At 38.6% G+C, this 23,068-nt stretch overlaps 1 protein-coding gene across 2 annotated transcripts in view; it reads left to right on the top strand.

Moving 5' to 3' along the window:
• The window catches only part of LOC131689230 (syndecan), a 114,346-nt gene that overhangs the window by 42,539 nt on the left and 48,739 nt on the right, over positions 1-23,068 (top strand). The gene's annotated exons all lie outside the window — the stretch shown is intronic.

The raw sequence follows: 23,068 nt of genomic DNA, 5'->3' as shown, positions 1-23,068 counted from the left end.
TCCTTTTGTTGAGATACTTATTTGCATACATCAAAGTTTCTCATATTAAATAATATTAAATATAAATCAGAAATCGCTGGTTTTCTTGCCACAGGAACAGGTCCCTTGCCAAATCATATATTTTTTCGAGAACTTATCCGCAAAAACCAACTTCAATCAGACAGAAGCCTTATGCAGAATTCGAGTTTATGCATTTGAAATCGTTTTTCGCATAGGTTGTATCGTCGATCGAGTTTCGCCAGCAACTGGTCCCAGATGGTATCAGCTTCCCGAGTAAAGTCAAACATCAAAATTACAACAAGTAGAAATCATATTTTGATAATAGTATCAAATTGAAATTTTATGTTGCTATCAGTTTTAGATATTTTAAATACGACATCAAAGTTTGATCTCATTTTGCTATCCTTGTTTCTTAGAAGAATTTTCTCTGCATATATTTCTTTGGTGAAACATCGAAGTGAATACATATTTCGTAATTACAAAAAATCCGACATCTCAATGAGCTTTCAATTTACTCTCAATGATAGCAGAATTAGTTTTCTGTTTGGTGTCATAGGACAATTTTGCTGCTCTCCATTTTGATCTCGTTGATCGTTAAAACGATCAACGACAATAACCTGAGTTATCATTTGCCGAACATCATAACATCAAGTTTAGTTTTCAATTTGTTGTTAGACTCTTCTCGGGTTACCGGTCCGGGGTCTGGTCAGTGTTGTTTAAAGCGTCGGTAGGGTTATTTACTGGGTCGGTAAATTTTTTGAACTTCTCGGAGACTGCTGCGCCGCATAGTACACCGGTTTACAAGATGTTTCGATAATGACTCGAGCTACAGTACTTTTAGGATTATCCAAATATTTTGGCTGCTCCTAAATTGATGCTGACGGATGTTAGAGGTTACTGTGTCCATTTTTTTCCCTCCTGCATACAGAATAGCTCGAATCCAAGTTAGTTTAAAGCTGTGAAGAATTAGACCGAGCACAACTTTTTACAGAAAAAACTAAACGCTTAGAAAAGCTTCTCGACCACAGGAAGCGCCGATTTCGAAAAAAATTAAGAGTCTAAATTTCAGGTTTTGAGAACCACGCTTAGCAGGGTTTTTGAGCTTTCCTTGAAAACATCTTCCCGAATGGTAACATGTATGTCGAATAAGAGTCGTCAATGATGGTCAAACTTCAAACTCGCTCGATTCGTATATGCTCTTTTTCGGGCCCAAAGTAATTAAATCGCTACGTTTTCTTTATGTTGCTGAATATCTAACGACACGATTTTATATCAAGATCGATATTTCAAAAGTTCGGTCAAATAGGTTCAGTATTTTGGAACCACATCTATAGCAAGCAAATTGCGTTGCTCGTCAGGTGCCTTTTATGTAGATTTACTGCGTCTATGTATCCGCTTATAAAGTTGAGAACGACGGTGCACAGTGATCGGCCACTCCAAAAAAGGTGAACTTTTCACTAGATATAGTATATACTCAGCGGATTGTTCATATGATTTTTTTTCTGGTGAACATGAAAATTAAGCATGGTATACCCTGATCAAATTGAATAAAGAAAACCTTGTTTGAAGATTCATTTGAGCGGATATTATTTCTTTCAACTTTTCCTTTAATCCATATATCCTAGCGTATAAGATTTCATACGCAGAGCCATCCATCGTTAAACGCGTATTTACTGTAGAATTTCGACATCTAACTGCTTTATTATTGCACTAATGGGAACGTTACACCTCGCATTTCTTTGTGAATCAAGACAGCTGTTGATTTTTGTCATCTTATTTACATTTTTGGACAGTGTATAGTTGGCGTCAATGGCGGCTGAAATATAAGCAATTGAATTAAACTGTTAGACTTAGTCCTAATAATCTGATGGTTTATTATATCGCTCTTACATATGCTAGACCCATTAGTTTGACACATATTGCCCCGGGAATACACATATCAAAGTAATGGGATACAATATGCTAGAGCGAGACCCCATGTTTCAGTCCCTGAATACATGGAGACAGTAGCGCTTGGTTCCCTCTTTTGTACCTACGCATAACACTGCTCCGCTTGGTTTCAGCATAAGCTATGTTCAAATTAAACTATTTCTAAAATCTATTTAGAACAATCGGTTTACTTCAATGAATTGAACCGCTCGGAACCACTACGTAAAAGAGCTGATTTGCTCATTTCTATTTAACCTCATCGATATAACGCGTGACCTATCTAAACATTACTCGGCCGTAGCCGATACCGCTAAGATTCGGCCAGAAAAACTTAGGGTATCTGTGACTGTCCTTATGATGATGTTCGATGTTAGATTATTTTAAGAAGATGTATGGTATCGTGTCTACGTACTCGCATGGAGGGTAGAGATTGACGGTGTGGTAATCGTCATGGGGATTACGTGCGAAGATCTGTACAAGTTCACGACAATTTATCTTGATCACACATTTACGAGAAACACGCAGCGGACATACAGCAAATAAACGATCAATCGGGTGAGTATGCTACGATTGTTGTGGTTGGAGATTAAAATGTACCGCATCTGAATTGGCAATACGATAATGATAATCAAAATTAACCTTGCTTTAATGCGGTAAAATGACTGACTTAAGATCGTGTGATGGAAGCGGGGCATGGTACTTGATGGTCAAGAGTCCATAGCATAAAGCTGAACTCCGCCATTTGGAGAGTCAATATAACTCCTTGCATTCGCAATGCCAACACAACGCATCGAAAACAACGTTCAAAGGAATCTACAAACCTCATTTTGTCATCCATCGAAGTAGTTAGAACCTCTCAATGTGCGCTATCAAAAAAGTTCGGCTGATACGTCATCGGATGCCGCAAACATGTTCTCGTCGTTCTTCCAAGTAATAGCTAATCGCCATTGTGGGAATTTTTGCCGCTGCACAACCTGAATACACTCTGTAACATTTTCGTCCGTGAGTTGCGAATATTCTGTTTCCAAAAGTGTGATGTGACGAACCATCGTGCGATATCAATCCTCAACTGCCTCCCGAAGGTATTTGCACATTTCCTATCAATCCGTGGGTCATATGGTCGAAGAACAACAGGAAGGCTTCGTAAGTAAACAATCTACAACCTTAAACTACAAGCTTATGCTTCCTCCATCATCGACAAACTTGACAAGTGACAAGTTGATTCCATTGATGTAGACTTTTAAAGGCCTTCGACCGTGTTCCTAGTCGCCTTGCTGTCGAGAAGCTTAAACGCATCAGGTTTCCTTTCTGGCAAACCTTGCTGGATTGTATTGTCTCGTATCTCACATGACTAAGGGGTTTTAATTGATTGGGCGACAAATTTTCAACGCCATTTGATATTTGTTCTTGTGCGCCACAGAGTAGCAATCTGGGACCACTGCTCTTGATTTTGTTTGTCAATGATCTTGGCGTGGTTTCGTAATCTCCAAAATGAATATTTGCTGATGGCTTGGAATTCTACCGGCAGATAAAATCCTTGGAGGACTACAAACTGCTTCAACTAAATATTGATGTCGTTCCTGTTTGGGATCCTTATGATGCACCACCAACGATAAGAGAGGGAACGAAAAAGATGATATCACGATCGCAATTCGCATACCGAAGATACGAATCAAAAATATTTACAATCTCCTAAACAGCAACAGTGATGACAGTATTGATGAAAGCGAACTGAACACACATTAAAAGTACACTTCTACAGGCATAGTCTATTTTGCAGCCGCCTAAGACATCGGTCACGATGTTCATTGTGCTTTCTGTTTCTGTCCGAACCAGCGCAAAGCGAACGACAAAACAGGTCACGAATCGGGAATCAGTAACGACATGTCTCTCATGTTGATCGGAGATTTGTGCCTGCCATGATTTATCTTTTCATCATTTCCCTGATACGAAGTATTGGGAAAATGGTAAGGTTAGGGATAAGGAAAGTAACGATGCAGAGAACACAGAGAACATAGACAATACGGAAGTATTCTTCACTCCCGAGGGGATAAAATAAACTTGGCGATGATTGTATACATCAACACTTCCTAGCGGATATTAAGATAACAGTACGACAACACATTCGCCGTGACTTTATGGAAACTATAGTTCAGCATATAACCCTTTTTCGCCACAAATTTGAGATATCGGTCGTCGATACTGCAAAAATACTACTGTATTTTCCCTATTTTCTTCGTAATCGACTTGGTTCTTAAAACTTTCAGGCGATCAAGGATTATGTAAGTTTGACCTCATCAAAAGATTAAAACCTGCGTGAGATTTCACGGATTGCAAAGGAATAACTTATTCTGATTAAGGTTATATGTTTCCACAATAAAACGGAAGTCCTCTGCCATCCACTTATCTCCTCCAATTTCTGCTTCAACGAGACACGTGAAGATCTTTTAACAGTCACGCGCAATCGAAAAATGACCTTTGTTCCAACCTTGCTTGCACTCGATAAGTATTGAGACTCAATGGCTATCCAATGAGCCGAATCATTGTTCCAGAGAGCACCTCTGCAATTGTGCTTCTTTCTTTGATCTTTGTCAAAATTTTTATCCATTTTTAATAGATTAGAAGGAACGCGCTTATCGCAACTATTAGTATTCACACCTGATGAGGGAAGTGAATCAATTTTTGATTCGCCGACTATACGAAAAGGTCTGGAAATGATCTGCACGCATCAACATTTTGATCAAAAAGAGTAGGAATTTACATCTAGCAAAATTCACCCAATTAAATTCAGTTTTGTGCTACTACTTATTAAAAATTTAATTGTTACACAACAACCGCAAGGAGGTGCTACATCTAGACGTCAAAATGATCAAAGACGATGTACTTATAATCAGTTAACGACGGTTCGAGCTCGTTGGGTACGAGCCAGTTCACCAACTCATGCCTAATACCGTCAGAGCAGAGAGTTACATCTAACGACTCTTCTGCCAAAATGTGCAGAAGTTGGGCGATTCCCTACATTAAGGTTCAAGTTACCTTTTTTAAGCATGTGTTAGAATTGAACGCTTGGTAGTGTGCGTAGGAAAATTTGTGTTCAGCTTTGCCACCGGATTATCCATTTAAACCTTTTTAAAACTCTTAAAGAAGAATATCAGTCGATTTATTAGATCATCACGATTCAATTCATGCAAAATACCTGCTGGAAAAACCATCGGCTTAGCTAAATGGTGATTTTGAAAAAGTGGCTGTGGTTTTTTCATTGCGCAGTTGTGTTGCGTACCCCAGCTCGGTGTGGTAGTGTGATAAAAAATCACAGCCACTTTTTCAAAAGCACCATTCAGCTAAGCCGATGGTTTTTCCAGCAGGTATTTTGCATGAATTGAATCGTGATGATCTAATAAATCGACTGATATTCTTCTTTTGGAGTTTTGAAAAGGTTTAAATGGATAATCTGGTGGCAAAGCTGAACACAATTTTTCTTACGCATACTACCAAGCCTTGAGGTAACTTGAGCCTTAAGTATATGCAGATTTACGTTATTTAAGTATTCTATCAATTCGGCACCTCCCAAGCTGATATCTGAGCTGCCCCAAATTATTTAGTGGGCGTTTGCATCAATGCCGATTACGAGAGGTAACCCATTGCTGCAACAGTATAATACAATCATCATTCTGATAATTTTGAAATCACCAGAAAGTGCTGATTTGTTATGAGGCTAATATGCCGAACAATAGACACATTTCCTATTTACGTTAAAAACGGTTTCATTGACAGCGATAGCGCAAATATTGCGAGTTGTGAGATCGCATTTATTTCGCATTCGGTATGTGGAACGTATGCTGAAAGTGAAAGTGGAGCTTAGGCTTACGGAAGATAGCCTCATTTTCCTGTCAACTTGAAATACGTGCTTGTGTGCGAGAACACTAGTCAAGTCAAGATCTCCATTTATATGGATGTTGAGAATATCAAGATCACGTTACACAATCTACCACCTCTTTGGCAAGTTGCCATTAAAAGATTCATGTCGTATTTCGGAGAAGTGGAATCCATCACGGAAGACATATGGAGGAACTACCTCCGATATACTTCAAATATTGTTTTTGTGGTAAGAATGCGGTTTGATCGACCCTTTCCTTCTATCTGTCACTGAAATACTAAACATAATGCTGTAATACCATTACATAGAGAACTCTTTGTGCAAATCAACAACAAAACAATACGTGCTGGTTCTGTGAGAAACGCTTTACGCATTACCCTGCCCAGGAACCGCTCAGGAAAGCTCAACAACGTCATTCCAACACACGGTTTGCAATACCATAACCTTAACCACTAATAGGTGATTTGTGGCTACTGTACAAGCAATAATGACGTCTGCAGAAGCTTCGCTAAGTACCTTAAAATCAACAACCAACAACTTGAGTAAGGAAGCTGCTACAAATGATGGAGGTTTCACACTATTGGCTCGTAAAGGCAGAGAGCTAAAACGAACATCTGATCGTAAGCATCAAGGCAGTTACCACGATGACGACACGGACCTATACAATAGCGAAAGAGAAATGAAATGAGAAAACACATGTTTTAGGTCTCCGCGCGCTATAGCAAGTCGAACGCACGAGTTCTGACGGACAGCCATTATAAATTATTTTAATTTTTTAATCATGTAGACTTCGGCAGACATTCCTTTTCTTTCATATCTTGGTAGAGGTGAAACTTTTGAGTTTTCGGCCACAACCGCATATGGCCTGCCAAACCAAGTATTTTTGGGAAATTTGGACAGCATAGATAACCGATATTACTCGCTAATAGCAATTTTTTGTATGGCAGTGCTCCCGTTAGTTCAAAATTAATTTGCATCCTGCCACTAGATTCGACGCCATTTTACCAAAATGAACAAGAATGTAAACATGTTATACAACGATATGAAGTGGAGAGAGATAGCTGACCAATAAGTGAATCTGTTCTGAGATTAGTTAATAAATTGAAGGGTCAAAATTTTTATTAATTTAAGACACGGTTTTATCAAGCCTATTCAACCGTGTCAAATAAACGAATTTGAAAAATTAGGCATCTTCACAAAAACGAATCAATAACCGTACATAGTTTCAGTTTCTTGAGAATAGATCAATCAGAATCGATCCGCGAATTGAATTCCTCATGAATGAAAAAGACGAGACCATAATTCCTCCGTGGTTAATTTTGACCTACTCACAAATATTCTCCAGGGTCAGATCCCTCCCTGAGAATTAACATCTCTGCCTGGTGTGCGTTATTTATTTACCCCCCGAAAATCGATTTCTCATTGCGCCACCATTAAAGCAGCCTTCTGTCGTTTTGCTCCGAATAAACGGAGCACAGTCAGACTGTCGCGAACAAGATAAGCAACGAATCATTTTTTGTTAGCAACGCCTCATATCTATTTTTTATTTCTTTTTCTTTGGCAACTCTGTTCGCTGCGGTCCATCCTCAATCTGTCCGCGATGGGTGACGATGTTGTCGATGATAATGATGATGATGATGATGATGACGGCGATGTTTATCATGATGATAGCATATTATTTGCCTGTATTTGGGCGCATGTTCTCCAATTTTGTGATCACCGAGAAGCGGAGAGTGTAGCGGAGCACAGAGAGCAAATGGCCCTCCCACGAGGACCATGTTCTTGGTTAGCCTTCACAGCACAACACAGAAGCTAAAGAAGGCGAGATGAATCTCTCGAATGAGCAAGCTGCTCTTGTAGGCTCCAACATGGCTGGATGACGAGCCCTCCAAGGATCTCCTGGAATTACTGCAATGCATTCATTCCACGGTGCTCACTAGCTCAACTATCCTTCACGGCGAAAGGACGAACGGCAGAAGGACTCCTGCTTGCTTTACTTTAATTTTTTTTCGGATTCTGTGGAGTGTAGAGGAGTAGTTGTAGTGCCACCAGTTTATCTTACAACTAATTGCTACTGCTTGTTACTAGACACAAATTTGTGAATCAAAGTGGTCGTACCTGTGCTATTGTCAAAAGAAAAGGACAATTTCAAAATTTGTACAACATAACAAACGATGCAACGAAAAGTAGTATAAAAAACTGGAATTGAGAAGGAACCTGCTGGATTTGGGACTCAAAGTAGAGAGTGTAGTGTACGTCTAGTGAGCACTGTAGGCGTGTGTTTTGTGTAGTGAATTAGTGTAGTGTGTTCCCCAGGAGGCAGGGAAGGTGTGTATATTCGGTTATGTGGCCTATATTTGTTAAATTTGTTTGTCATACCGAGTTGGTAAATGATTTATTCCAACGAGCGCCTGCTGATTGAAGACAGCGTCGTCAGCCGTGTGTTATGCAATTTTGAAATTCGAACGAAAAAATCAATACTATCGGACTGAAGATATCCTGCTTAGGGGTGCGCTACGATTTTGAGTGGTGGGGATGTCGGGTGGTTCGAGAGGACAAGAGGGTCTCTGGTCTCGTGGTAGGAATCTCGCAATGCCGCGCGATATGTCGTAGCCGTCGTTCGGAAGGAGTGAGAAGTGTAAATACTCTGGGCGATGAAATGATGACGTTAGCACAAAAAATGAACTGCTGTATTCCGTGGCTTCAGGGTGGACTCTCGACTGAATGAGACAGGTTTGCTGCCAGTAGCTGCAGCAAGGAAAAGCTATCCTTTGCTACATGAATAGAAGTGAAAATGTCTCGCCTGAATGGAGTGGAAAAAGATAAAAAAAGGGTTGACTCTCCTTTTGCTGCTGGATGGATGGGTGGCTGGGCTAACAGCGGGCCGAAGGGGGGTTGCATAGAGGAAAACATGCGTCTTTATTTAGTTTGCTCAAGTAGAAATTGGGGTGGAAAGGCTCATCGGGGAGTAGGAAATTGCGCTCAAAGGTATCGTGCTAGCGGTGCTGTTTGCTTGCGTTGCAAATGACGTCAGTGAAAGGTGATGCGGATGACAGCATTTTCTTGGGTTATGTGCCAGAATATTCTTGGACGTGCGAAGCGAAGTGGCTTTCATAAACTGAGCTGAGAAGTGGATTAATACTACATCACTGCACCGGGTCCTTTCCTGAAATCGACGGTGGTTTTCGTTTCGGCGGAGGCGTTATTTTGCGTCGACTTGATTTTTTTACACTAACGTAACTAATTTCAATAAATAGCTCAAAGCGGAGTACTATTACTGCATTCACTATTCGTTGTATTCTTCATTTCAAATTGGCATTTCAATGGTAAAGCACAATGACCAACTTTTTCCTTGTTTGCATTATATGCAGAGCAAAAAAAGGCTTGGTGCTATACAACTCCATCCGGTTCTTGAAAATACAAGCGAAAAACCTATTTCAGCTTATTTTCAATTAGAATTCCTACTGGAATCACTAGCACAAGTCACTTGAAAATGTATTGATTTTCACATTCATTTACATTCACAATGTTTAAATTGGTCAAATATTGCCAAAAACGATGCAGTTTTTGTTTATTGGGAAGAATATCATGTATTTTCGTCTTTTACATGCTAATTCAGGTTGTAATAATTAATACAATTGTCAAAATGCACAAAATATTTAGAATTATTTTTGCATTTTTATTACAAACTGATATGAAAATACTTATTATTTTGAACAATGAGAATTTTTCATTAAGAACTATCGATATTCGAGTGGAGCAAAAAAAATTTGTTCTACAATGTCTCGAACAGCTATTCTCAAAATATATTCGAAATCAAGAGGGTTTTCCTTTTTTTTAAATTTTAACCGGAACCGGTCAAACAAGTCACTTCAGAATATTGGGATTGGCACTATTTCAGTGATTTGAGAATGTTTTATTTCGATAAAAGATATCTAGAAACGTTTTAGTTATTTTTTATTGTATTTAGTATAATTTATATAGATTTTTTCCATACTAACTTAGTAACATTCAGCAAAATTGTCAAAAATTACCTAGATCGAAAATGATTGTTTCGCGAGTATTGCAGTATTGATGAATTGATGTCTTCGGAAAAGTTTCAGCACAAAGAAAACTGCTAAGGGTCGGACTCGATTATCCGGGGATTCGATTATCCGTGGATTCGATTATCCGGGGAAAATGATTCGATTATCCGGGTGTTTGGAAAAAAATTCAAATTTCAACTAGAATGTCTGATTATAGTGCTAATTCGATCATTGCAGTCAGCAAAACTTTTTTCGGGGGGTCTAAAGTTAACCTCCTCACAAATTTAGGCCTGTCTCAAAAATAGCTTATATATGGGTCATTCCGCGCAAAGTGGCCAAAAACTGAAACTTGGGATCGACCTTCACGGATTGGAACCAGTTTTGAAGAAATTGTTCATCTACAGCCAATATATAATATCCTAAATTATTGTGTCATTTTTAACCATCCCTTGGTTCATGGGAACAATCCTAATTTTAAAAAAATATTTCAAAAAAAATTGTTGTTTTAATGAATTTAGAAAAAAAAGCTAGGTTTTACGGCAGTGTTGCCAAATATGCAACTTTTTAGTTTTAAACTAAAAGTACTTTTTTCTTGTAATACACATGTCGGTTACTGTAGGCCTTTTTTACACATAAATACTTACTTATACTTACCCTGTCGGTTTCTGGCACTATCTTGGGATAATGATGACATGCTTTTCAGAATTCTGTATGGATACTTCCTAGGATTCTAATCGAAGTTTGCTTAGAATTCCGATGGAATCTTTTTAAAGTTTCGATTGAATCCTTATCCGTATTTCTATGGTTTTTTCTCTGAATTTTGATGCAGGAGAAAAACTTCTCAAAGGTCTGGTGGAATCCTCAAAATAGCATTCTGCTCAAGATTGTGATTTTTTCAAGATGCTCATTTATTTTCAATGAAATCCGGTTTAAAATTCTGACGAATATCCTTCTCTGAGTTTCAGTAGACACATTGCTCTTCTTCCATTATCTCCTTCAACAATTGATTCCTACTCATAATTCCAATGGCATCTTTAACCCATTCAAACTACTTTTAAACGACTATAACTTTTGGTTTACACAACGTATATTAACAACAAGTAAGCTAATAGCTGAGACTAATAACTTTCATTCGAGCACTAACAGATATACATATTATGAGTAGATCAGAAGGCATTACAATTAATCTAATTGGGTTTCGCTGAAACAGTGCTGCCAAGGATAGTTTCTGTTAATGGTGAAAGTGAAATTTTTTCGTAGCTTAATACATGTAAATATTATTGGAAACTGATAGAACTTTCTAATTTAGATAGCCTTCAACTACCTTTTTCATGCAATTGGACTTGATTGGAAAGTAAATATTGAGCAGCTTCTAGCACTGCGAAAGAAGCACCTATCTTTAGTAAACCAGGTATTTCGTGTTTCATCATGCCAACAGTTCTAAGAAAAAATAGTTTTGGAACCCTATATGCGGTAGAAAAAAGGTTGGTCAAGAAATGGTTAACATGATTTTGATAAGAGACTGGAGGCGATGTCAATTCTTGGGTAGCTCAAGCAAAGATGGATGTTGGGTTATGTAAAGAGGGCGCCAGCAGTACTTCTTGCTGAAACCCATCATCTACGTAATCTTCTGTAGTTCTTCGCTGGTGACAAACATGAGTGGGAGAGTTTCCGAAGACTACATGCGTAGTGATCACCTGCCAATCCAATATGACATTGGTCAACTACAGTAGGATTCCGTTTTTGATAACAATTAATTTTTTTTTCAGTTGCCAAAACCGGAACCGTGCTAAAAATGGAACCATATTTTTAAAGTTTGGATTTTCAATCTACGACTTCAAAAACGTTTCAAAAAAATTTAATCATGTGCGAAATGAAAGAAAAAATAATAAAATTCAATTTTATACATGTTTTTATAAAATTCAGTCATCGCACAGTGATCACTTTCCAAACAAAAGTCGGACAAAACCTCAAAAGGGGTCCGAGTTTGATAAAAATTTCACGTTGAGGTAATTTAACGTCGCTGAATTCATATTTGGTGTTAATTTTTTATTATTTTTTGCCTCAAATTTTGGCACCTAGGGTGGTTTGAAAATTCAACATTTATGTATACAGTAATGTTTCGATTATATCACGTCCTGTCTTCACTTAAAGGAACAAGATGAACAGCGCTATAAATTTAATTCTACTACTTATACCTCTCAAAAAAATTCAGATGCTTTTTTAAGAATTTATACTTTAAGATAAAAGAATAAAAAATTTCGTCTTTTTGACCGACCTCATCATATATAAACCCTTAACGAAATAGTCCGTAACCTAATAATAGGCTCATTACCCTATATGTAAATAAGCAAATCAATTGTAAAAAACCTTAAAAGTGCTAGGACACAACATGTGGCTCAATTGGATCAAAACGTAGTGTGCCTTATCTGTTTTTCAAAAAGCGTGATATAAACGAGATAAAACCGTGATATATTCAAGGGTGATATAAACGAGTATTGATATAAACGCATAGTGATATAATCGAAACATTACTATATAAAGTTCACTGTATCTTAAAATTCATTTTCAAAAAATTGATTTAGTTAATTTTTAGCAAAATACACATTTTTTAAATGTTGATAATGTTAAGAGACTTTTATAAATTATATTGCGATCCCTGGGTAATCAAAAACCTTCAGACATATCACGAAAAATCACCTTTTTTCATATCTCGGGACAGAAAGGGGCAAAACAAGACGATCTTACCGAACTGTTTCGAAAAAAAAGTACAGCCACTTTGAACATTATAATTTCAATTTAATTCACGATTTATTATTGAGTGAGAAGATAGCCTTGTACCGACTAAATCGAATGGCAAATATAAGTCCAGCTAATAACCTTATTAATGAAATCAGTTCAACCCTAATCGAAATCTTAACTAAAACGATATATTCATTTGAATATCATAGGTTTGAACACAGTTTGTTCGAGAATTGATCATCAATTGGAGTTCTGTAGAAAATCTATCTTTTGTCCTCAAGATCTAATATTTTGGGAAGACTCTATTCAACTTGTTTACAAACAGAGACAAATGATAAATTATGAAAAACCCAAAATAAATTTTTGAGGTTTTGAACGGCTCCAGTAGGATTCTCACAATCTTCGCGCATTTCTCGAGTTTAATGACCCTCATGACGGAGGTGTAACATATCCTTTAATTCGAATCGCTTTTCTTTGGCCCACTGAACGTCAAAACTCAAACAATTCACTGCATGGTAGTGTTGATTTCACTCCTGGGGCTGTTATCTCTTCTTTCTGAAAATTAATGAACAATTTGGTTAAAAAACAGCTCTTTTAAAAAAATTAAATAAATTTATCAACTCTTCATAGCCAACCAAACGTTTGTCTTTGATATTGAATTGATAGATTGAAAATCAAATTGTAATGCTTGAAGATATTAAGGTTTGAAGAAAACCGTTTTTGTTGTAAAAATCACTTGCAACTGTCCAAACAAAAGGGATTGAAACATCAGTGCTACAGTAAAAATGTGGTCCAATGAATGTTCCTAAAATCTCTAGAACAATGCATTTGCGAAAAATTAACACATCAAAAGATAATATAAAGAACCCTATTTTTCAAGAGCCACCCTACCTCAAATCAACCATTATAGATAACTTTGTTTATTAAGCAAACATGAATTTATTTGTGTTATTATATTGTAGGGCATTGCGCAGGCAAACTTCACACATCTATACAGTCGATACTTTGAACACCCTAACCACAAGGACCACCCTAATTCCATTCATTTGGAAAAATTGTCAAAAAAATAAATTTGCCAACGACATCATAAAGCTGAAACAAATTATTTGACAGCTATCAGTTTTGTATTCTTAAATACGGCTTTGGAACGCACTATGGTCAGCTTCCGATATGTACTGAAAATTTAGTGCCAAGTTTTTTAGTGACGTCGAATTAATAGAAAGAGAAAGAGGCTCGTAATGTTACTAAAGTTCAATTGAAAATCTTCTCCAGAACTAATCTTATTATGCAGTGTAGCGCATTCCTCTATCCTTGACTCCTAAAATCTCAGGCTCTGGGTCTTACTATAAAAATTGATTCCGCCACACACTGGTTACAATGTAACCAGTTAAATTATACATACATAATACATTTCAATACTTATTGTATTCATTAAATACGACATGTATAGTGTAAAATATAGTTAACCCTTAAATACATAAAGCTGTTTTAAAATAACATTGCAAAAATCATCTCATAATTATCACAGTAATGTATTGAAACTATGAGACAATTTTAACAAAATTTGAAAAAAAATGATTTACGCCTTTGAGGGTTAATATGATTACTATGTTTGGAAATAAAGCCAAATGTGATGTCAATTGATTCAAAAAAGTATCTATTACACATTTTTTATATACAACAAGAGTGTTGCCAAAAAACGGAACCCATTTGTTGCGAAAATCGGAGAGTGCCAAATTGGGAGCATGCCAAAATCGGAACGTGCCAAAAACGGAATCTTACTGTAAATGATGTTATAAAGACAAGGTTTTCTTTTGGATGCACAATGCGCCCTAACTAGCATTAGGGTTAAAAGAAACGTTAGTTATTATATGTGACACCACCACGTAAATTAAACTGGAGGCAAGAAACAGACGACCCCTAATTTACTTACTTTATTTTTTCTTAGTATACGAGTTATAGAATCATTTATCCCGGGGGATCGACGCCGGGTAATCGAGTTTGACCTGTATTACAGAAGACACACCTTATTAAAAAGTTTGTCTTAGAATTCTTGCACAAATAGCTATAAACAACTGATACATGCTGTTAACTCGTTACGAATATAAATAATAAATGAAATCCAACTGAAAATACAAATCACGCCATGAAATTCTGAAAAATTGACTAGGGTAAAAATAGGTACATTTACATTTACCATAATTGGAAAATTTAACTTGACCATTTTGTTTCCAAGTTTCTTCGCGAATAAAGCTTAAATTTATAAAATAGCACAAAAAAAGTTTGATTCGATTATCCAGGGTGAGATTTTTTTTGAAATCCCCGGATAATCGAATTCGACCTGTATTAACATTAAAATATCAATGGCGAATCCCCCTGGTAATGAAATCTACGGTTTTTTAGTTCCTATTCAGGGTCGGAGTTTTTAATAAAATTTCTGAAAATCTCAAAAGGAGAAACTTTGATGAAGATATTAGGTAGGTATATTTTTCTGAAACATGAAACGCTTTTCGTGGAAAACTATTGAAACAACCTTTTATTCTATTATTCTCTTGAAAATTCTACTGATTTAAAATGATAGATAAATTCTTCAGCAAGGAAAAGTTTTGGGTTCATCTCGTCAGTAACTGACGCTAACTTAGGGCAGTTAGACGATAAAGCCTAACTAACACCCGAATTGTTAAAAATTAAAACACTAGATTCAAGCAGTTCACACGACTTATGAGAACGCCTAATGCAAGAGGCTAAATTTTTGGTTAAAGTAGTGCATATAAAACCTGATATGCTCTTTCGAATAATTACTTGTGAATCAATGCACAGTGGTCCAGAATGAGAATTTAGCAGGAATTTTTAAATTACACTAAAACTAAACAACTTAGCCTTATTAAGTCTTTGGAAAAGTTTGCGTAGTCTATGAACCTCTTCTTTTTGTTAAAACAACAATTAGGGTGGTTCTAATTTTACCAAGAAGACAAAAGTCGAGCCCGTAAGACATTAAGCCTGTTCTAATGACCCAGCCACTTCTAGTTTTTCGATCTGTATACTTCACATCCTTGCTCTCACTTGAGTACTATGGCTCTAATTTACATAACTTTCACTACCCAGTAATCTCTAGCTAATTGAATGTCGTTAAAATGTCAAAAAATTAACTTTTAACCATTCTAGCCAAAGCCAAACTACGTTCAGCGAAGTTGTAGAACGACAAATTTTGGAAAAGTTTGCTGAAGACATGTGAGATCTATCTCTCATGCTTTTTATTTTACACCAAATTTAATGTCGGAGGTCAGGGTGTTTCTTAAAAAAACTGTTTTATTCAAATAACTTTTGCGGTTTGATTTAAAACTGAAGCAGTCTTCAGGAAACTTTAAGATTGTTTTAAGGGGAATAATTTGTTTCATGGCACCACATATCTTACTATTTTCGTTGAAAAGTTATGAGAACTTTTTCGCCAAAAATGGGTTTTTTGGAATAACAATATCACTCATTGGGGCAAACATAAGATCATTCTTTTTAAACTATAAATAAGGTCATTATTAGAGTTATTATTGAGCAAAAAATGGCGTTTTTTTTTGTAAATTTCATAAAATTGATTTAAGAAAATCTATTTTTGATATATTAAGTGATATCTTCTGAATAATAGAAGCTAGAGTTTTGATCTAGTAGAAGAAAATGTTGTCTTCAAAAACTCTGAAAAACATCTGAAAAAAATGAAAGCTGAAATAGTTATATTAAAAATTTGGGTTTTTCATGAATTGAGCCTTTGAAATATGTTTAAATTACTTTCACGGTGGACAATAGAAAAATATAGTTTTGTTTTCATGATAAAATATTTTCTATTATTTGAAATATTGGGTAGGGTGGGTCTAAATTTTTAAGATCGGAAAATTAACTTTTCAATGGTTCGAGATGCAGTTTCGCTATCTTCCAGAAAATTGAAGAAAATAAAATTTTAGAAAACTTTGTCGAAGACACTGAAACTCTATGTCGTATACTTTTGATTTTACAAGAAATTTATCAAAAAAATAGGATGTTTCTTTAAAAATGGGTATCTTTGTATAACTTTTGCAGTTTTGATTTTTTATTAACATCACTTTAGAAATACTTTCAGATATTTTGAAAGAGAACAAATTATCCCAGGTTTTTTACGCGGGAGGTACGTATCCATACGTATCAATATGGATATTTTTGGAATGGTCTTGAGGAGTAGTTGCCAGAAATTGATTTTTGACGTCATTTTTAAACAAAGGTGCCGACTTCCGGTTTAGCGAAATTCGCTATAACTCAATCAATATGGATATTTTCGGAATGGTCATGAAGAGTAGGTGCCAGAAATTGATTTTTGACGCCATTTTGAAATCAAAGATAGCGACTTCCGGTTTAGCGAAATTCGCTGTAACCCAATCAATATGGGTATTTACGGAATGGTCTTGACGAGTAGGTGCCAGGAATAAATAAATCTGCACCTTCCCCGCAAGGTTTTCCATGAAAATTGATTTTTGGCGCCATTTTCAAATCCCAAATGGCGACTTCCGGCTTTGTGAGATTCTCTACAACACAATCAACATGAGTATTTTCGAAACGGTTTTGACGAGTAGCAGACAAACGGTTGGCGTCATTTTAAAATTCTAAATGGCGACTTCCGGTTTACCGAAATTCCCACATGAAAAATTTGGGCAATCATCTAACTCACCCTCAAATTTAAGATCTAATCATAAACCAGCAAAATGCAAAATATTTTTATGTGTTCATCCAGGAAAGTGCGGTGAGAATGGAAGAGAGAGAAGAAAGAGACATATGTGGTGTGAGTTGGGGATTTGAATTTATTCAAATTAAACATATTGCTTAAATTTAAGTAAATTCAACTGTTTAGTTAAAACTATTTGTACTACAACTTCAACTTCCAAAAATACCAATATTGATTGGGTTATAGCGAATTTCGTGAAATCGTAAATCGCCATCTTGGATTTTAAAATGGTGTCAAAAATCAATTTTTGGAACCTACTCGTTAGGATCATTCCAAAAACACTCATATTGACTGGGTTATAGTGAATGTGGCTAACCCGGTAGTCGCCACCTTGGATTTCAAAATGACGCCAAACGTAAATTTCTGGTACCTACTCTTCAAGACCATTCCGACAATACCCATATTGCATGGGTTGTAGGGAATTTCCGCTGAACCGGAGTCGCCATCTAGGATTTCAAAATGGTGTCAACATCAATTTCTGCCACCTACTCTTCAATACCATTCCGAAAATACCCATATTGATTGGGTTATAGCGAATTTCACTAAACCGGAAGTCGCCATCATTGATTTCAAAAAGGCGTCAAAGATCAATTTCTGGCACCTACTCTTCAAGACCATTCCAAAAATACCCATATTGATTGGGTTATATCGATTTCGCTAAACCGGAAGTCGCCATCTTGAATTTAAAAATGGCGTCAAAAATCAATTTCTGGCACTTACTCTTCAATACCATTCCGAAAATACCCATATTGATTGGGTTATAGCGAATTTCACTAAACCGGAAGTCGCCATCATTGATTTCAAAAAAGCGTCAAAAATCAATTTCTGGCACCTACTCTTGAAGACCATTCCGAAAATACCCATATTGTTGGTGTGCGGGCTATAAGGAATCTTCCAGACCCGTCTCTTCCATCTTTCCGAAAATCTTCTAAGTCTTTTGCATTCAAAAGGACTATTTTTTGCAAAAACCGTGTTAATTACGAAATCAGCGCAAAATACAAGAACTGCCAAATTTCTTCTAAGTTCTTTGCATTTAAAAGGAATTAGAATTTTTTTCAGAAAAAAAGTCTAAATCTTTTGCATTCAAAAGGACTAGAATATTTTTGCGAAAACTACGTTAATTGGAAAATCCGCGTAAAAAAAACCGCGTTAATTGGAAAATCCGCGTAAAAAAACCTCATAAAAAACCGCACAAAAACCGCGTAAAACCTGGGTGTACCAAACTTCTAGTTTCTCTCGTTAGAAAGTTACATATACTTTTTACTACAAATAAACTTTTTTTTGGGTAAATATTGCAAGATATAAAAAGATATCGAATTTGCCGTGTTTTGTTGATCTATACTACAAAGTATGCTATTTCATATGACAGCAACGGTATTTAATGCTATTTGAAAAAAATATACTTTTTATATGAAAGTTCTTATATTTTTGAAATGAAATAAGTTAAGTAGTTGGTTTTTAAGGCAAATTATGCGTGTGATCACGGAAAAGCCATTTTTGAAAAAAAAAACGACGTTTCGAGATAATCTAGTTTGAAATCACAAGTTACCACTGCTCCTGGTAGACGAGGTGCGCTTCGAAGCGCTGTAACTTTCGATTTATTGATCGGATCGTTATGAAAATTTGGGGAAATATTCTCAAAGAGTTGTACTTTTAGATAACGTAATAATTTTTTTTAGATATTTGGAAAAATAAAAAGATATGTAAGATACGATGAGAATCGATCTGTTCACTGTCACGTCACGTCACAAGGTGACGCTGGTTAACTACTTTTTACATTACATTTTAGTTGAATTATAATTCTTGCTGAAGTTAACCTAGATGCATGCAATAAAATAAAAAACATATTTTTCATTCAGTGACCCAATTGGAAAACAATGAAAATGGTGAATTATATCCTTGTTTTGTGGTGCGACAATCGAACTGTGATCCACAGGAACAAGTAGTATCTGTTGGTAGCAGTTACTCGTCACTTATTGCTTAGCACCAAGGTATCTAATAGTAAGGTGGCAATTAGTCACTTGAATTTGATGAGTTGTTGCTATGTCACATATGTTGCATAAGGTATTTTCGGTGAAAAAATATCGTATGCATTTTTTTGCTATTTAGAAAGCGTTAGTCTCACTCTTCTGCCATGCTTCGGTGTGACTACCGCGATTGCCACTCGCTACGCCGCACTTGCCTCAGCATGAGCAGACCATTCGCTCACTTCTCCACTCTAACTGACCAATCACAAGTTTGTCATGCTTGTCGTCGGCTGCTTGGCGCGCCAGATTCTCTGCAACCTGCAGGCAATCTAAGTGGTTGCAGTCGAGACTGCGTTCCACTTCTCCACCGCTTGATACATCCGCTGAATAAGGGTATCAGGGGTTGTGTCCCAGCCACAGACGTCAAGCATTGCTCTCCTTTCGACGTCGAAGTGAGGACATACAAACAGTATGTGCTCGGCTGTTTCGTCAACACCTGGGCAGTCAGGGCAAACGGAGACCTTCGCGTGCCCGAACCTGTGGAGGTACTGTCGGAAGCAGCCATGGCCTGACAGGAATTGTGTCAGATGGAAGTGAACTTCCTCATGGGTTCTACCCACCCAGATCGATATGTTGGGTATCAGCCGGTGGGTCCACCTACCTTTCGAGGAGTTATCCAACTGCCATCTGGCGACCGAAGCCACTCTGGTGCGCTCGCGGGTTCCTCTATTGCCACGTAGCTGGTCTCTTCCCGGATGACCAGCCTGACTGGCATCGTGCTCGCTATCACGCAGGATGCATCATGTGATACCGTGCGGTAAGCAGATATCACTCTGAGGCACATCACGCGGTAGGTGCTCTCCAGTTTCTGCAGGTACCTGAGGATAGATACGGCAACACCTGCCAGTAGCCTACATCTACTGGCGCACACCTTTGAGCTGTTGGACATCATCCTCGATGATGCCGCAACAGCAGTCGAAGCTCTCTTGCACGTATAGTTGACATGGCTGCCGAAGGTCAGCTTGTCGTCTATAATGACTCCGAGAGACTTCAGACTCCGCTGTGAAGTGATCGCTGCCTTGAGAGCGCTGTTTGGAACTCCATCAGGCCTGGAGCTTTGTTCGTTGCTAGGGAATTAGCCACTGCGAGTAACTCTTCATTCGTCACCGGAAACACCATTTCATTCGCACCCACACTGCCTTGCGGCGCAGGAGACCAGGGACTTGTGGCTCGAGACTGGAAGAGTATTTCGATAATCCTCGCCACCAGGTCCGGTGACCGTTCGGAGGGTGAAGAGCCCCCTTTGATCTTAGCCATCACGATCCTGTAGGCGTCACCCCACGGATTCGCGTTGGCACCCTCGGACAGGTTGTCGAAACACGCTTTCCTGCTGCTCTTAATGGCCTTATTAAGGGCCAATTTTGCAGCTCGAAACACTTCACGGCGGTCCGCTCTTACCTCCTCGGTGCGGGCTCGTTGCGTCCTACGTCTAGCTTTGAGGTAGGCTGATCTTAGGGCTACAATCTCGGCACTCCACCAATATACCAGGCGTCTGCCATTTCTTGGCAGGGTTTTCCTCGGCATGGTGACGTGGCACGCGCGTGATAGGACAGCTACCAGCGCATCCCCACTTAGACTGTCGGTGTTGGCCTCCAGTCCCAGGGCCTCGGTGAAAACTTCACTGTCGAAGTGATTGCTTCTTACTGGCGCAGATAAGGTATTTTGATACGCTATTGCATTTCTGCGCCTTGTGTCCCTCCTCACCACAGCGACAACACAACTTACTTCTGTCTGGACCCTTGCAGTCGTTGGACTTATGACCGGACTCTAGGCACCGATAGCACCTGTCCACTGAAGGCGGCTGGGGTATGCTTACTGGGCATACTGACCAGCCGATCTTCAGCTTCCATCTCTCGATGACCTTTTTGGCTTCCTCAACCGGTAGCTTGAAAAAGGCTACCTGCGTGCCAAAGAGTCCCTTTCCTACGCGCACAGAGGTCCGCTCAATCTCTGCGCCACCCTGCTCCATGACGGCAGAGACGACGTCTCGCCGTCCCACTAGTTTGCGCACCTCGTTTCAGCACCAAGATCATTTCGCCGGTCTTGGTACGTCTAACGCTGCGCACATCCTGTCCTAGAGCCGAGAGGCTTTCGGCCGCCCGCATCGATTTGAGGACGTCGGCATACTGGTCCTTGTCGGTTTTCACCAACAGAACCTCTCCTCTGTCCTTGACTTTCTTTGTGGGTCGAAGAGCGTTCGACCTCCGTTTGGCTGGTATCCACTTGTGACCTGGCACTTTGCGTCCGGTTGGTGCCTTTTGCCTTCTTGGGCCGAGTAGTCACCTTCACGGGTCGACGCCCTTCGGGACCCCGGTCTGCACCGTTCAAACAACGTTTGGCCTTTGAGGTTGCGCGTCGTTTGACGTTGCTTCGCGTATCTTAAACTGGTGACTGCCTGGGCCGCTTCGGGTTAAGCGCAGTCTTGCCCTCTTTGGCGGTCAAGGCGAAATCAATCGCCTCTTGGGCCATAGTAGCTCCTCCAAGGAAGGTGAAGGCCTTAGTTTGGGCTCCTTTATCGGCCTTCTCTCTTCCCGCCATCCGGCTGATATAAGTGTCCTGTTCTTTTCTTGCGATTCGAACAGCTTGGCGGAGCACCAGCAGGTTCTGTTTCAGTTCCTTGCTGATGTTTTGCTTTCCGCTGATATTATCGAGTTGCTTAACTACCACCCGCATCGCGGGTAGTGGCCCGGCGAGCGTATTGATAGGCCCACTGAAGAGACTCTGGTACTGTTGGTTGCAGCCACCGTCGCTGTCCCCCCCTCTGGGAGGAGACATCGCCAAACCCCCTTTGGCAAAGGGGTTCACCACCTCCATCGCCAAACTCATGTTTACAGTGTTCTTAGTGTTTTCCGTTTTGTTCCCACGAATAGACAGGGGAAGAAAGTCAACCCTGTCAGAGCCCCGCTGGACAGGGTAAGGGCAAAAATACTGTGCGGTGCGCCCTGGTGCCTCACAGGCTCCATGCGCGGCTTGGTATTTGTCAACACTTCGGATCCCAGTCCTTGTTTTACGTAGAGTTGGGGTTCGAAGTGTTGATGCCCCCCGCCATTCATCCCTCGGCACGGGTCGCGTTACACCTTGGATTGGGGCACCGTTCTACAACTTCACTGAAGGTATTATAACCCTATCTAGAATGATTAAAAAAATTGATTTTGATAAAAATGGAACCACCCTACCTGTTCTTTAAACCAAAAGAAGGGGCTCACAAACTACGAAAGTTCTCCTCTAAAGACTAAGTTGTTTAGTTTCATTAAAAATTAAAATTCCTGCTAAATTTACTGTCGCCCCACTGTGTGGTGTGGGCAAACAGGTAGAATTGGATCGATGGCATGCGAGCGAAAGGATGACGGTGTTTGCCTGTAATGAATTGTACAGAATACAGTTGGTTATAAGTGTAGCAATAATTGAAATTAATTACCCTTTACATACTCTCCTGAAATAGCCAATTGATTACGCCAAAGCGAATAATGTAATTCTGAATGTCTGGAAAAGTCCAATTTAGAAAAATTCGGAAAATTTCAAATCGGGGACATTGAATACGCCGCATAGATAATAGTCTTAACTCAAACGTATAGCTAAAGCAACTAATGAACTGAGGTGTTACACAGTTGAAGGGCCTCGAGCAACTGTAAAGGATACTTACTATAATTGCAAGTAATGATCGCTGTTTTGGGTGTTAGACCACATTTTACAACCATTTTGTACGAAATTTAGTTAAGTTTCC

Source organism: Topomyia yanbarensis, chromosome 3, assembly GCF_030247195.1.
Source record: "Topomyia yanbarensis strain Yona2022 chromosome 3, ASM3024719v1, whole genome shotgun sequence".
Lineage (NCBI taxonomy): Eukaryota > Metazoa > Arthropoda > Insecta > Diptera > Culicidae > Topomyia > Topomyia yanbarensis.
This window is presented reverse-complemented; position numbering and strand designations above follow the sequence as displayed.